This window comes from Xiphophorus maculatus, chromosome 7 (assembly GCF_002775205.1).
Source record: "Xiphophorus maculatus strain JP 163 A chromosome 7, X_maculatus-5.0-male, whole genome shotgun sequence".
NCBI lineage: Eukaryota > Metazoa > Chordata > Actinopteri > Cyprinodontiformes > Poeciliidae > Xiphophorus > Xiphophorus maculatus.
In genome coordinates, this window is record NC_036449.1 from 8,088,066 (window position 1) to 8,100,970 (window position 12,905).

At 39.9% G+C, this 12,905-nt stretch overlaps 1 protein-coding gene across 8 annotated transcripts in view; it reads left to right on the forward strand.

The window, feature by feature from the left end:
* Positions 1–12,905, forward strand: part of LOC102231170 — a 69,688-nt gene that overhangs the window by 21,797 nt on the left and 34,986 nt on the right. Inside the window, exon 1 of one of the 8 annotated variants that reach the window (XM_023336958.1) lies at positions 1,052–1,130. The exons of the other annotated variants lie outside the window; for them this stretch is intronic. The gene's annotated coding sequence lies outside the window, so the exon portion shown is untranslated. Of the gene's footprint in view, positions 1–1,051; positions 1,131–12,905 lie in introns of those variants that run through there. 8 annotated transcript variants of the gene reach the window in all.

The following is a 12,905-nucleotide window of genomic DNA, read 5'->3' on the forward strand; positions in this document are numbered from 1 at the left end:
TGTGCAGTTAGTTTTTTTTTTTTCTCCAAATACCACATTTACATGCGGACGTAAGGTTCAGACACATATAAACCGAGTTTCCCCCAGTGTATTATAAGCCTGGCGGGCCACCAGGCTTTACTTGAGCCCCCGCCAGGCTAAACGTTGCTTATTCATTTAAGTCTTTTTAAAATATTTGCATTTTTAAGACTTTTTTGTTGGTGTTCAGGTGCTAATTTTGCAATCTTTCAATAAAACATGATTATCTAGTGATATTTTAAAATTTCTTGTCAACTTTAAACATTTTTTAACTCAAAAACACGACGGGCCGCTGGATGAATGCCTGGCGTAGTGCCCAACCACCGGACTTAGCAATACAGTATTTCTGGGGGAAACCTTGTATGAAATACGCTTTGTTGCAAAATGTCAGACAAGGCAAAATTTTTTCCTTGTCACAAATAGATTACATACACATTTCAAAATATCTGGTTTAATATCTGTTTCATCAGTCAATATATTGCAGTTTTTTCACATCAAATTTTGTGTTCAGCAAATGCAACAAAGACTTCAAAAGTCTTAAAAAATGTCTTTAAAGAATTTCTGTTCTGTGTAGAAATATCCGGTCAAGATCGAAGGACCAACTAGTCTGTGTTTATCCTAAGTGAAGAGGCCAAGCAGGTTATCTACCGCAGGTAACACATTAACAGCTTGTGACCTTCTAACAGGACTTCACTTCAAAAATCCCGAACCATCGCTTCAAGAAAACCAAACAGATCTTTATCGTCGTCTGCCGAGCCGATGAGTCACCCGTCTGGCTAAAACTGGAGGAAATCCACCAAACCTGATGAAATATGAAACATAAAAAGACAAGAGCCCTGGACACATGCAGCTACAGAAACGGAGCAGATAATGGAGAGTTGTGGAGTGATGGATGGGAGACTCAGCGAGAGAGAGAGACAGAGAAAGGCACGGACGAGAGGCACTCTCTCACCCAGCGTGATATCGGAAAATAAATTGAGTTGACATGAGCAGGTTTGCATAGAGATATTGACGCCGCGGAGCGGGAAGTGAGAGGTTCGGACTCGGGGATTAGGAGGTTCACGCGAGGCTAATCATCTCCGTTAGGGCGACCAAAAGGCTTCCTGGGGAAGGTAATTAGCAATTTCCATCTGCCATTGATGAAAAGATAAAACGCTGGAGTGAAACTCGAAAGCTGTTTTATGAAACGTTTGACTGTTTCAGTCACAATGGTTTTTCCTGCAGCAGTTAGCGCAGGGTATGATGTCAAGTTTGATTGTCAGAGCTGGGAGTACGGTAGCTCAGAGGAGCTGTAGGTGAAGTGACACTGTTATTCCTCACTCTGCTCTCTTCTCCACCGACATTTTTTTTTTTTTTTTTGAGAGTTTGAAGTTAGACAGGCTTCTATTTACGGCTTTAAATGGGATGCTGCTGTACTCTCAGGAGGCTTCTACTTTCTGTTTCCAGATAAAACATTGCGAATAAGATCCGGTATTTTTTTTTTATTCTTTTACATCAAACAAACTCCAAATGCTGTACTTGTTTACTGCCATTTTTCTTTGCCCTTATTCCAGCACCGAAAGCTTCACCAACATGAAACTGGGTTCACAGTCAGAACCAACTGTTTGTTAGACCAGAGGAAACAGGCTGGGGGTGGACATGTGTGTGTTTTTTGGGGGGTTGTTTCCCCAAATGAAAGCGGCTCCAGTGCTACACTGCTGCTTCTGCTTGTTTTGCTCTATCTCTTTGTGTTTTCAGGTGAACACAAAGAGAGGCAGGCACAGTAAAATGGGTGCTATCTTGGTACCTGGTCTTCTCTGGGACAGAGGAAAGAAACTCTTTCATCAAGACCTCCAGGCACCAAGTCAAAATGTTATCAACAGCATTTTGAAAGCTTCCTGCTATTCCCTCATAAAAAGAATCCAGAGTTTGAATGTGAATAAGTAGTCGGTGAATTGGTGTACAATTTTTACCACTTACTTAAATGGAGATCAGACCTTCTCTCTTAATCACTGTTTTTATGTTAAAATAGACTTACAGCTGAATTGGAGGTAATACTTTATTTGAAGGGGAATGCATAAGACTGACATGACAGTGTTATAAACTCAACATAACACGTGTTATGAACACAAAGGAGTCTTTATGAATGTTTACGACTGTTGTCATGACGTTTCGTTTGGTAAATAGTGAAACTTTAACTGCAAAGTCGGCACTTTTGATTGCCTTTTCATACAGCTTTTAGTGCAACTTTGCATTAAAAGTGTCATTATTTACCAGATGACACTTTATGACAACAGAGACTACATAGACATTCATGAGGACTCCTTCATGTTCATAACAGGTGTTATATCATGTTAATAACACTGTCATGTCAGTCTTATGCATTCCCCTTCAAATAAAGTGTTACCGAATTGGATATTTACATTCACTATATAAAGAGACACAACTATTTTTTTTTCTTCCAAATTGTCTGACATAAATTAGACTAAATGTTTACAGTGATTTGAGCTTCAAATCGCTGTAAATCTGAAGGAATTTGAGCTTCAAATGTACAAATTTAAGCTATATTAAACTATTAACTATATCCTATAGAGATAATTAGACTAAAGCTTCAACAATCAATATGTTTTCATCACTTTTGCAGCAATAGGGAAGCAGATAAATGATCATTTTTTGTTGTAAATGTATCTGTAAACATACAAAACTCAAAATGTTCACACAGCGAGAATCTCACACTCACAAATCTGATAATCTGTTATGAAAGTTGTCCAGTTTTTCTATGGTTAGTTTTCCATATCCATATCCTTAAATGCTTCTAAGCCTTAGCTAACCACTCTATGTCTCTAACTCGGCCTGGATTCGCTACATGAATTATAAAACAGGCCGAGGACTGAATTGAGGAACTTGTTGAGAAGTATAGCTGGGATTAAAGCTGGTTATATGTTGTAATCAATTAGCAGTAAACCTTAAGTTGTAGCTGAATATAAAGACCATGCTGGAGGCGATCATAGATCGCGCTCCAATGCAGCACATCTGTAAATACTAACTAAAGAGTTCATACGTCTTGCGGCTGTTGTTGCTTGTTAATCAGCTGTAAACTCTACTGACGGCTGATCAATGCCTCGCCTTCCCTGTCCCTTCCCCCGCATACTGCTAATCATTTCGCCCCTCCTGTTCCCCTTTTCAAGATATTTCTTTTCCTTTCTGCATGTCTCATTTAATAACCACTCCTATCCCACCATAAAATCGCAGGTTTCTCCTTGACTTGTCAAGGAGAAACAAACGAGGGGGTTCTCTCCCCTCCTCCTCTGCGCTGCCCGTCCGTACAGAAAGCGCGAGTTGTGTGATGACATCCAGAAGGGCCTCAGCAGATACAGATCCTTGTAGATGCCTGCAGGAGCCAGACGGTCGATACCAAGGCCTTGATGTATCTCTGATGGCTCCTTGTTAGCGCTGGCGATGTTACCGACATGAAAGCCTTTTGGAAAACCTTGACATCGCCTCTGGAAGGTCAAGGTTTGCTATCGATTCAGAGGAACCAGGCCACCGTTAGAACATATGGTTGATTTTTAAAGTGGCTATTTTTGTTCTATAGACTCTGACATACACTTTTTGTTTCTGCCAACGCTACCAGAATCATATCACGTCTCGTGTTTCTGCGTCATTATTCAGAAAAGCAATAGGGTGTCATATCAGATTATAAGAGGAAAAAGCTCAATTAACAATAGTTTCAGATGGTTTCATTCATTAGTCCGTCATTGATATTAAAGCTGTTATTTTTCCTCCAGTGCTGCTGCGGCCATAACCAAACCGAATATCTCTGCAGATAATAAAACGTAGCTTTTATTGTGCCCAATTTCAAACATGTTGGTTATAACTGCGTCTCTTAATTGCCAATCCAACTTGTTTCTGACATAGAAACAGTGTTTCTGAATGCTTAGCCAGTTTGGACATTAAAAAGCTCTAATATTGACTTGGAAAGTTTGTCATCCTCTTGCTCTGAGGCAACTGACTCAGCTCCTAACGTTTATCTGCTTCTCCTCCGCTATCAGGTCTCGCATGTTTGCATTTTATAGAAGCAAATTCCCTGTAAAGCTGCTCTGGCTCACATATGTCTGTAAAACGGGTTGTTAATAGCATAGGTAATCCACGGCTGCTGTGAAAATACTCTAACAAAACCGGGATTTACAACAGCAGCATCATCTGACAAAACTATACTCCACTTACCTCAAAAACATGGTTTTTGAGGTAAGTGTTAAGTTAGTCATTTCTATCAGGAAACAACTGAATTTCCCATTACAAATAGTGCAAACACAGCTAGCATTAGCTTCTGCTCGGTAGCAAAACATGGTTTTTGAGGTCAGTGCGTCAGCAAATCAAGAATATTTTACACATAAACTGACTATTTACTGCACATATGATGATAAAAATGTCATTTTATGGGATGCTAAATTATTATTGATAAGTTTAAAAAACAAACTTACGTTTACAGAAGAAAGCAACTTCTTGCGAAATTACTTCTTTTTTTTTGTTTTTTACAGTTTTTGTCAAATACTACTGGACATATAAGGTAAAAAAATAAGGCTCTTTGTAAATACTTGATCAACAAAATTGTTTTCCTGTGACCTGTAATACAGCACAGTTAGATTTTATTATGTACCTGTGGTCCCAAAGTAATTTTCTTTGAGCCCCTGGAAAAAGTTCTGATTATCACGTGTGGATGTAATTTCACACTCGGCACGTTTAAATTGTCTTCATTTCAGGATCCAACCAGAGAATAAAACCCTGATGCACTGAAGAGAGAGCTCTCAAACCGGTGATGTTAATAAAAAGTACTCAGTTAAAATAACCCACTCATGTTATTTCTTTTCCTCTCCCAGTGGTGAGTCAAATATTGACTAATTCGTCGCTGAGTAAGATCATTTCTAACAGGAAACAACTGAATTTCTCATTACAAATAGTGCAAACACAGCTAGCATTAGCTTCTGCTTGCTAGCAAGTAAATTGCTAATATTACTCAAGAGAACAACCCCATTGTTTGACGTACAATAAAAATCGTTATCATCAATATTACTTTCCACCATAACTTTACCGTCTCATTTATTATTTTATCCCAGGTAAAAGTTAAAGGGCTGTCGTTATCTTAAGTATAAAATAATCCAGTTGGGTTATTTTGCTAATCCAGTCGTGGGTCAATTTAACATGACAGATTATGAGTTTGACCCAACATGGTAGGTTCAAATCGTACTGAAAATCAGGTTTAATCAGGTTTTACATATTGTTTCATTTGTTAAATGTTATTTTGCTTTCCAATGAAGCAAAATATTCTTGATGTGTTTTCTTGCCTAATGCTTTACCTAATATAGAATAAAGTCCAATAAATTAGAACATCATTAAAAAGTTCACTTATTTCAGTAACTCGGTTCATAAAATTAAACATAAGTTAATTACACATGGACTGATGCTTTCAAGCCATTATTTATGTTAGTTGTGATGATTTCAGATAATGAAAACAAGATAAAAAACAATTGGATCAGACCAGTAAAAAACATTTTATTACAGAAGTGTTTGTTTATTATCTTTTCAAAACCTTTTCAGGTTTACTTTTAAGCCGATAAACGAGCTTCATTGGAACGTATATTCTAATTTACTGAATATGAGTCTACATCATGAGCCCCATGCGGGCTACAGTCTCTTTCACGTGATCCCAAATCCCATTAATATAACTCTGTTGTCCTCCCCTTACATCATCTCACTCCATCGAAATAGGTTTCTCACTTTCTAAGGTCAGCATAATGTAAAATGAAAGGATTTTGTTCTTTTTTTTTTTTTTAAATGTCATACCGAGTTTATCCTTTCTTATCTGATGTGCTGCTTAAGGAGACAGAGGACTTTAATAAGCTACATGAGTGATTTTACTTTCCTGTTTCTTTCTTTCTTCTATCATCAGCATCATCTCTTGTTTTTCTTCTCACTGTAGTCACCTTCAGCCCATCGTCTCACCGTCCTGTCTCCATTCATTCCCAGTGATGAGGTGACTCACGCAGCCATCTGCTGCCCAGCAGATCTACCGCTGCCTCATGACCCTCTTTCTGTGTATTAACACCACTCCTGGGGAGACACTGATATCCATACTGGCTCTATATCTTACCCTGAAATGCCTCCCCCCCCTCTCCTCTCCCCTCCTCCTGTTGTGTGGCTCTTATCAGATTTTCCCTTTGTATTCCCCTTCCTCCACCTAAGTTGAATTAATGTCTCCGAGTGCTGTTTTACTCCATTTCACCTGATGCTCATTTTTTTTTTTTTTCTGTCCTCGTCTGCCTCTACATATTTTGGCCCCTGGGAGACAGATTGTAGGAATGAGGTCAGATCGTGTGTGTGCCAGGCTGTGTGAGAGCAAATGGATATGAATTTCAGCAGGTTGTGCGGATGGTTTTTGTTTGCTGATGTCATTGTGATTCTCTGATGAAACAACATCGGACACAGGACACACACTCTGGGAGCAGGTGTGCGTGTTCGAAGGTGTGTTTTTACTAAACCTGAGTGTCAGGCTGTTAAAATTCATAATAGTTAGCCTTTTTCAAGTTTTAGGTACTTTAACTTTCTTTGATTTCTTGGACTGTGCTAATGTTTACTAAAGCTTTTATTGAACTATATGACATTTGATATTTTCCAAATACAAAATAAACAAATTTATCTTAATGGAGGCCATTTACTTGCTACTGTAGAAGCTAACATCATTGGTCTTTGTTATCTCTGCTTTTGGGTGTACAGTAAATTAGTGCCAGCGAAAAATAAATAGCACTCCTGGACTGGCTGCTTTACAAACGCTAGCTAGTAGCGTGAAGTAGCCTAGATATTTCAACCTCACAAATTGCATTTGTTTTGAATATTTTACATATACTCCACACAAAAAATGATAATAGGCAATTTTTCTGCAAATGCCGTGGAGTTACATTCGACAGAAAAATCTGTGAATAATCAAATCAAATTTTATTTGTGTAGCACATTTCAGCAGCAAGGCATTTCAAAGTGCTTTACATCATAGCAAACACAGAAACACAAAGTCATGCAACATAGAATCAACAATCAAAACATTGCATTAAGTCAAGTGCCATCGTAAAATTCGTAATTGATTATGTTTCAAATACAACTCTAAACAGGTGGGCTTTTAGTCGAGATTTAAAGGAAGTCAGTGTTTCACCTGTTTTACAGTTTTCTGGAAGTTTGTTCCAGATTTGTGGTGCATGAACCCTATTCATGGTTCATTATGAATGGCTCATTCATAATGAACCATGAACCTGCATGTAGCATTCAGCTAGCCCCAAATGCTAGCTGAATGCTACATGCATACATGCAGAGCGACTCAGATGGCTTCCGTGGTGCATTCAAGGACAACTTGTACACTGTCTATACATCAAAACAACTCCAAAGAAATATAAATTTTGAGGGGTGCTTGTGGTTGTAACTTTAAATGAGCAGATATTCTTTTACAAGCTAATTTGTTAACAAAACTGTTGCTAGCAGCTGCTCTTTGACAGAGGATAGAAATAGAAAATACGACTGAATCCTTAGCAGGAGCTTTGTAATGTATGTGGGTTACTGTCTGAGGTAAAAACAATTGTACGTAATAAAAAAAAACCTCAAGTAATTCAGAAGACAGCTTCAGGCAACTGGCTTCATCCTGAAACAATCGCTCAGTCTTATCTGTGCTACTTTAACTCCAGCAGAATGATTTCGCTCCTGCCCGTAATACCACATCCTCTCTTTATTATCTATCTTTGTTTGCCTCTGCAGTTTTTGCGTCTTATTTCCTGACGTCTTTGTCATTTATCACGCGTCGCCTCGTTTCTCCTCCTCTGAGAGATATCTCACTTTACGAACGAGCTCATCCAGGCGTCTCGCTCAAAGATCAGAACTTTGAACGGTCTAGTCTAGTCACCACACTGTGGCGCAGACACCGCCGGTGAAAAGATGTGCCATCATTCGATAGGGAATGGCGTGTGTGTGTGTGGGTGTGTGTGTGTGTGTATTTACGGATATCTGTTGCTCAGAAGGTTAGCCCTGTGTAGCTGTTGTTATGGATGCAAGATGAAGGTATCCATAACCTTCCTTCAGTCAGTGGGAGAAACGGGTGACAGAAAGCCACTCTGCTGATTGGATCACACGCATGCACTCCTACACACCCACACACACTCATGCTAAGTTATTTAGATGAGGCCTGTTTTTAATCAAGCCTTGTTTTCCTCTCTGATCGCAGGGTAATTACATGGTTTGCTGCTTCATTAATTAAACATGAGCTGCTGACATGATAATTTAGACTGGGCCTCCTAAAGACAACACATACTGTATTTTTTGACACAATAGTCCTGGAACGTCGCTTTCATACGATAACGCCAAACTGAAGTGAACTGGCAGGGGGAAATACCATTTTTGAGACTAATTGGGAGCTGACCTAACGTCTAATAGAGTAAACAGGTAATCCATCAGATCTGAAAACCACTCCATTTAGAGATAAAAAAATCAAGCATAACAGCCTAGCCTTCTTACAGGGATCCCACCTGTATCACTTCAAAGCTGCGGTCTTTCCGTGACATTTCATCTTTGTCTAAAAGGCCTCATATCTTGCTTCGTCATTTGCATGAATTGGCTCCTTTGAACCGGCTCTCCTCCTCGGCGGAAGAGACTCCCTCCTTTGTCCTCTTTTGAATATGGGCCGTTCATGAAAAACCTTCATGCAAAATAAGCAACAAAGAAAAAGTGTTTGCTCTGAGGTCGTCGGCTGCCTGTATTATTCATCTGCAGCATTTCCACTTTGGAACGCAATATGAATGAGACCAAGATGACCACCAGAAGGAAAACACACAAGTGTGGACGGACTTTTATGAGGTCTTTATTGTGATTTGCATGAATACATTAAAGTTACACGTGTTCTTATAAATAAATAAGTAGATATATATTTTATTTTTTGTTTTAATTTAGAATCAGACCGTTTTCTTTGGTAGTTCAAATATTCAAAAATCTATTGTTTTTCCCTTACACAACACTACACAACCTACACAACACTGAAGGGCCAGTGTGGTGTAGGTTGTGTGTGTTGTGTAGAATTGATGTTTTTGAGCTTTACATCATGCTATGATGTTATTCTCTCATCCAAAACATACCTGGAGTGTTGACTTGATTCTGTCATGCATGTTTGAGAAATCCTTTAGACTCCCATGGCAACTATTCAGCTTTCCAAAACGCCTGGTAGGTGTTTTTGGAAAGCTCCTTCAGACTAGCCAGCAACAATTAGCAAACACCTGGTGGAACTGCACATCATGCCGAGTTCATTATAGGAGCCACTTCTCACCACTGGTAAAGACGGTGTTAAAGGGTTAATAGAGGAGTGATGTCGTGATGACTCCTGAGTTTCAGAAAGAGCAGAAGCTCTTAAAGTGACACAGGCCCAATTTCAAGACGTTAAAATACAAGGCAACGTTTCTTTTAAGTCGTATTTAATATATAGCATTTTAACAACTGAAGTTACCTGACTATGCTATAAAATGTCACTATGCGCCTGGAAAACAAATAATACAGCCCCTTTAAGTGGATCAAAACAACAATTTCTCGTCGTTTTTGCAACAGCTGGGACATTTGATAATAACTGGGGTGTTAGAGATTTATACTTTGGTGCATAAATTGGCATATTTTTGTAACTCTTTCATCTTCTATTGGTGTTAAAAAAGCTCCCTCTCGAAAGGACCCTGGAGCATACTTTTTAATGTTTAATAGCCCTTTGAATGAAAATCTAAATTAGAATATATTGGACGTTTTTAGAAATAACATCTTATTTTTCTTTGTTTCCTCTTCCTGCTGACTTTGACTTTTCTTTAACAACTAATGGGTCTTCAGTATGAATCCTTTGCTGTGGAAGTCCGAACAGTGAGGAAGATTCAAAGTCAGCATGGAGAACTTAGAGATGGTGCGTTCAGTGACCGGAAAAGGACTCAGATTTTCGAGTTTCTGACCAGACAATAATACACGAGGGCTGGTGAAGCTGAAAATCAGGCGACTCTGCTCCCAAATCAGTTTCCTCTTCCCTTCCACCTCCAGTAGCTTTGTTCACTCTATAAATTATGTATCTTTAATCATATTGATCTGGTACACGTGTAAGAAATATAATAAATGGCAGGTGTTGATGTTCCACAAACCACTTGAACAACTTGCATTCTCTCCCGTTTGCATGTGTACTGCATTGAAAATGCGGAGGGCTGAAATGTGCTGCATCATATTCCAGAGCTTGTTGAATATATTCCCTCCCCTTGTGACACAGTCAGTAGTCAGAATAAGAAAAAAAAAAAATCATTTTGACTCCTTGTTAAAGCACTTCAGTGTTCTCCCCTGCTGCTTTTTTCTACAGTTACAATCAGGTCTTTATTTTTATCTCCACTTTTTAAACTAACAACCCTCGGATCCCTGCCGACCTGAGCGTCAGGCCGCTCTCGTAAAGCGTCTGACTCTGCGTATCTCTGCGGAGGCTCGTAGTTCATTCATGCTCTGCGCTCGCGCTGCCTAACCAACTGCACTCTTCTTCGCGTCCACCTTTGATGTCTCAGAGTCTCTCCGATGAATACGACGAGTAGCGGAGGTGCCGGCGAGGCCCCTGGGTGGGGCCTCATTAACCTACATTTCTCCCTCCGACATCGGAACGGGGAGTGGTGCTTGGAGGGGGTTCTCGCTCTGCTCGTCGGAACGCGTCTGAGGGAAGAAAATGGAAACCATTCCGCTAAAGAAACTCCTCAGCATATGCAAGGCCGATGGAGGCTGGGAGCTATTACTTTTTTTTTTTTTGCCTCCCCTCTAATTTCCATCTTCTAATTTGCCGTGTATTACAGCCGGCTAATGCACTGCTAATGCAGTATTCATTCATGGTTGGAAGACGGAGCTTGAAATGGGAAAAGCATCGTTTCCAGAGTTTTGCATATTAAGTGTAAGCTTTAGGAGAGGCCAGGGTGGAAAGAAAACTATGTTTGCCTCTCGGAATGTGAAACGTATATCCAGTATGTTTAACTCTCTGTTTTCACTTCAGCACAAACCAAATGAGCCGCCAGTAGCGGTTTCTTCATTTTATTTGACTTTTGTTTGTTGGATTTTGCACCATTTTCTTTCACTTTATATTGAACAGTTGCTCTGCTGTTATTGAGCTTTGAAATGTTGGGGACCACTGTTTTAAAGGCTGTAGGACAGCCGGCTTATCCCCTTGGATAAACTCACAGAAGGTCTCTGTATATCATTAGCTAATGTTCTACAACAGAGCAGCAGCATTAGTGCCAGTATTGAAACATGACATCAATGACCAGTCAGCCTACATTTCATTGAGACCAGACATAGATGAACGCACTTATGAAAGGCTTCACCATTTATGACAGCATTTTGACCACATTGCCAAGTTTCTCAGGCTTGAGCGGTTCTGTCACATATCTGCATCATTTATTTGTTTCCTTGAAGAGTAACATCTTCCAGCAAATGTTGCTGCTGCACATTATTCAACCTTTGTAAAGCGGTTTGTCCTCTCTTATGTAAGAAACAGTAGACGGGCTTTTCACTTAAGTTACTGATCCAGAGCGCACTGGGAGTAGCGACTCTCCTGGGAATAGAGACGCAAAGTGGTAGATTAGTGAAAATTGGCAAACACAGAGGGGAGGAAGAGACATATACCGTCATAAAATTAGAAATTCAAATTTCCTACAAATTGTGATCGTCTGAAAAAGTAAAGTACACATTTACACACCAATGACTTATTGGCAAACAATTACTGCTTACCATATTTCTCCACTAAATAGATTACATTCATGTATTAGTTGATGGGATATAATGTCTCCACACATATTTGATAGCCTGATTTTGGAACATGTTGCTTTGCACCACATATCTAGAACTACAACGGCAGTTAAATTGGTTGCCTTTAAACTAGAAAACAGGATATTACTATTTTACTGGCAGCTTTAGCGATTATATTGCGTTTGATTAAGCCTTCAGAACTCTTCCATCACTTGTCAAACCGTCTTATTACACCCGACCGCCGTACATTTACTCTCTCCGCTTCATTTAGAGCCACAGTGTAAGTCATTGTTGTGGCAGGTGGTAGTTATTGTTGCTTCAGGGGGCTCATAAAACAAGAGCAGGCAGCCGTGTTTCAGAGCAAAGCCGTTGGTCCGAGTCTTTAGAGAAACTGTAAAATATTGCAGCAGGCGTCCGGGTTGGACCGCTACCTTTAGTGGACAGCAGCGTGTATTCCTCCGTCACACACCGAGGGCCAAACAGCATGCCATCATGACTCATTTATTGATAGGACTGCTGCTAACAGACAGTACTTTGACTTAATTTCCATTGCGATGAGAAAAGTTGACTTTGCAGAACCCGACAGTCCAACTCCAGATGTAGAAGAGTGTTGAACAGAAGGACAGCAACATACAAATCTGACTGGTTTCTAAAATCCCCTCTCTTACACTGACAAATGAGGGATTTTCTTATTTTCCTATTTAGCCTCGGAAAATGAAGAGTTGTAGTTTTAAATCCTCCGGCAATTACGAACGTAGGTCCAGAACGCTTGCAGACGGACAGGTTTTAAAGTCGCGATCTCGTTTTATCCCACCGAGCGTCCTCCTCGTCCTCCAGCTCCCTCCTGCATGACTGTCGCCGTCCTGCTGTGACCTCCAGCTGTGCCAACATAGCCTGGCTGTCTCTCTCTAATATCACAGAGCCTCACATGCTGACACCTGCTGAACCGCAGCACACTGGCACCAAGTCAGCGCATTAATGTCAAGTTAGTTTTAAGGAGCGTGTGGATACTGTTCATTTGACTGCCTCACATAGTGCTGAAAAAGAAATCCTGTTGATTAATGTTGTACAGGCTGTGCAAAAAG